This window comes from Erythranthe guttata, chromosome 8, assembly GCF_056151865.1.
Source record: "Erythranthe guttata isolate IM_541 chromosome 8, IM_541, whole genome shotgun sequence".
NCBI lineage: Eukaryota > Viridiplantae > Streptophyta > Magnoliopsida > Lamiales > Phrymaceae > Erythranthe > Erythranthe guttata.
The window spans coordinates 21,564,981-21,569,295 of record NC_142540.1 but is presented as its reverse complement, the minus strand read 5'-3'; the positions used below and the strand labels follow the sequence as shown (position 1 = coordinate 21,569,295).

The window sequence follows — 4,315 nt, the reverse complement described above, 5'->3', positions numbered from 1 at the left end:
TGTTTGCAGCGATTGTGGTAACAATTATGTTTGTGTGGACCACTGTGCAACGGTGGATGTACAAAAAGCTCCATAAGAAACATGTCGACCTTAACCAAATAGCAAAAGATATCCAAAGGGCCCCAGGGTTGGTAGTGTTCCATTTATACGACAGTGGAGTACTACCAAACCTGGGGCTCTTTGGATATCTTTGGCTATTTGGTTAAGATCGACATGTTTCTTACGGAGTTTCTCGTACATCCACATTTTCACAATGGTCCACACAAACATAATTAATACCACAATCGCTGCAAACATTAGTATCATGTATCATACTTCACGGAACTTCATAAGCACAGAACTCAGGTATATAAGTCCAATTGCTCTAATTGTGGCAACGTATTAAACAATAACTACTATGTTCTACCAAGAAGAATGAGGTTTGTTTTATGGGTCTAACGGGCATATCCGTTACAATTTAGATAGAGTGTTACAAAACTATTCGTTACGAAAGTATTGCTAACGGATATATCCGTTAGCAAATATTATTATACTAGCGGTATGCTTTATTTGTCTAACGGATATATCCGTTAGAAATGAAAGGCTCAGAATTTCTCACGCACTATTTCTAATGCTTTTTCGCTGTTGTAAAAAATATTTCTAACGGATATATGTGTTAGAAAATCCATTTTATGGTGTAGTGAAAGACTACCACCGGACCTGCAAAATTAGAGAATATCATAAATTTACTTAATTCCATTGAACAACAAAAATACTAAAATGTGGCTTCTTGTATATAGCTATTTATTTTCCATAAAAAAATGAAGTTTTAAAATTTGTGTTAGAAAAAAGATAAAAATAATATATATATTTAGAATATAATAAATGTAGTCACATATTTTTAACTAAATACATGAAATCCAAAAGCTATGCATACTGACTGTACTAGTTAGTTTAGCTTAAACGAATTCATTAATTTGTTAGTTCATTGTTGATTGCATATTCTTCTACTTTTCATCTAACATCATATAATTTATATTACACATCCTAGAAGCATTTTTTAGTTACTTTTTACATAAATTTACTTTTCTTTATTTTGTAAATCTAATACAAATATATGACGAACAAATTAAAATTGAAGTAGTCATTAATTTGATAATATATCCTTCTAGCAATGAAGCAAAATCATTAACATCAAATAATACACACATGTAATTTCAGTTTCCAGTGTGTACACACACACACACATATATATATATATATATATATATATATATATATACATATATATAGATAAAAATAGATATTTTTAGTATTTAAAATAAGATTGATATGCTTGACTCAAGAAAAATATAAATTACATAATGGAAAATTAAATTTTATAGAATGGCTACCTGAAATACAGATGTTAGCACACCATCACCAACTGCAATTGAAGTGAGCAAAATTATATAGAATGGCTCTATCATATGTTTGGTGTTTTGGCTTGCATCTGTTAGACATATTTATAGGTAACAAACAAAAGAAATAAAATATTACAAGAGACCCATCTTTGTGTGATGTACCAATAAATGCTTTGTAAAACAGAATAACAAATTTTAGGTACAATTAAAGTAGAGCATGTGAATGTGAAGGTGAAGTTAGTTTTAGAGAAGGTGAAGTTTGGTTTAGGTAAAATTTGGAGGCAATATGAAAGTGACATTTAACAAACAAACATAGTAATAGTAAATGATCTTTCTACTTTACTTTGATGCTAAAAAAGCTTAACAAATAATAGCAAGTAGATATACCACTCTTTTAAGGCCGATTAGAGTACTAAATATTATATATATATATACATATATATATATATATATATATATATATATATATATATATATATATATATATATATATATATATATATTTTTTTTTTTTTTTTTTCCTTCTCCACTCTAACCACTTACTAAACCCCAACTAATTCATCAGGGTAGAAGTTATCACACCATGATCTCAACCCCTACAAATTTCATTGTTCTATTTAAACTCATGAAAACTCCACCAAAAATAAACATTTTTTCTTGCCAAGATTCTTCTTCTTGCTCATTTAAAATATTGTTCGTCTTCTTTGTTACGACATTGTTCAACGTAAGCAATTTGCTTTCTACAGGTAAACAATACAATTATTTATTTAGATTTATTTTTTATCATATGTTTAAATTTTACATCACATCATAGTTGCTAACGATTTTGATTTTTTTGTACAACTCATGCATAATTTTCGTTCACAATGACTCCCAATATGACAAACATATCCCTTCACATAATGTTCATCTCTTTCATTATTTGTTTGACCATGATGTTTTAATTTTCATAATCTATTATACCGTTTATTTATTTATTTATTTTCTAAACTCATTATATTTTATCACTTCACAGGTCACCGTATGTTAATAATTGTCTCTTTTCCTTACAACGCGTGAATTTTGTTTTCAGAAGAATTGAGGGATGATGCCGAGACTCATTGGCCTACAATATCACTTTATAATTTATAAGTCCAGGACCAACATGTTCCGTTGGAGTGAACTATTTGGTTGAAGATAGAATATCTCAAAGTTTTCAGCTTAGCAATATTCTTTCAATAATCAAACAATAATTATTTCACAGATTGAAAACAAGAAGTTGAAAGCTAAAATATTTTGTACATAATCTCTAAAATTATGTTGTTTTGACATTCTTATGTGAAGTGTTAATTTGATATGGTTTGAACAAACTTTGTTGCTTGAGGGATATGCATGTATAGAACCCGAAATGTATGAAGTCATTTATAAATGAATATATACATATATGTTTGGTGTTTTGGCTTGCAGCTATTAGACATATTTATAGGTAACAAACAAAAGAAATAAGATATTACAAGAGACACATCTTTGTGTGATGTACCAATAAATGCTTTGTAAAATAGAACAACAAATTTTAGGTATAATTAAAGTAGAACATTGAAACACGTGAATTAAATTCACAATGTGTTTTTTAACTTTTCTTAACTTCTAAACTAAATCTTAGTTAGTGGGCTTAGTAGGGTTAAGTAGTGCTTAGTGGATTTAATTATGGGATTTATCTTAACCTCCTAACTAACCCACTAACCCATTATCTTGAGTGCTCTTGTGGTTGGTTTCTTGCAGATCATGGGCTGAAGAGTGGAAGCTTGGCAAGTCTATAAATACCAAACTCAAGACTCAAGATCATTACAGATTTCGAGGAAACAAAAATAGAACTGAAGTTTTAATCTCGAGAATTTTAGTGTGTTTTCTAGGATCTGTTGTACGTACTATTAATAAGTACATTCTGTGAAATCTAGAATTTTTAATATCTTTCTTTTAGTATCTAGATTTGGTTGTAAGAGTGATCTTGAAAAAGATTCACTCATAAGGAAGAAGTTTTCGCACTCTTCTGTTTGTATTCTTGGAATACTAATTTTAATATATTTTTTCGTCCTGTAAAGGACAAGTTCACAAGTCTTTACTTGTGAACATTTTTAATTCTGAGTATTGTCCTTTAATCTTTATATTTCCGCTGCATGTTGTCTCAAGTGTCATAACATTTTAGATAACATCTCTGTATAATACGAATTCGGGACCATAAATTCTATCAATTGGCATCAAGAGCCAACACTTGACGTATACTAAGTGTTTGTTCCTATTTTCTTTACAGAAACGAATTCGTGATGGATACTCAGATGACTGCTTCTATGCGACCGCCTGTACTTGATGGCACGAACTACACCTACTGGAAAGTCAAGATGAGGGCGTACATCAAAGCCATTGATGAGAGAGCATGGAGATCTATTCTCACTGGATGGAAGCCACCAACTATCACAGATGTGGACGGAGATGTTTTTCCAACTCCAGAATTACGGTGGACACCAGATGATCTATCAAATGCTAACCAAAACTCAAAGGCGTTAAATGCAATTTTCAATTCAGTAGATTTAACAATGTTTAAATTAATCTCTGTATGCACTTCTGCAAAGGATGCTTGGGAAATTCTTCAGCTACATTGTGAGGGATCAGATAGTGTCAAAAGAACCAAGCTCAGATTACTCTCTTCCAAATTTGAGAGACTGAGAATGGAGGAAACTGAAACAATTTCTCAGTACAATGAGAAGCTGATTGACTTGGCTAATGAATTTCAATCCTTAGGTGGTCCTTTGAGTAACGAGACACTAGTGAATAAGGTATTGAGAACTCTTCCAGAAAGGTTCAGCATGACGGTTACTGCTATTGAGGAGGCTAAAGATACATCATCTCTACGGCTGGACGAATTAATAGGAAGTCTCAAGTCCAGAGAGATGAAC

At 31.0% G+C, this 4,315-nt stretch overlaps 1 long non-coding RNA gene across 1 annotated transcript; it reads right to left on the bottom strand.

Moving 5' to 3' along the window:
* Nucleotides 1–352: 352 nt before the first annotated feature.
* Nucleotides 353–1,449, bottom strand: LOC105964451 (uncharacterized). The gene is made up of 2 exons (XR_001173377.2): nucleotides 1,374–1,449; nucleotides 353–699 (listed from the first exon to the last, which is right to left on the bottom strand). It is a non-coding gene; the product is annotated as an uncharacterized LOC105964451 (long non-coding RNA).
* Nucleotides 1,450–4,315: the final 2,866 nt, after the last annotated feature.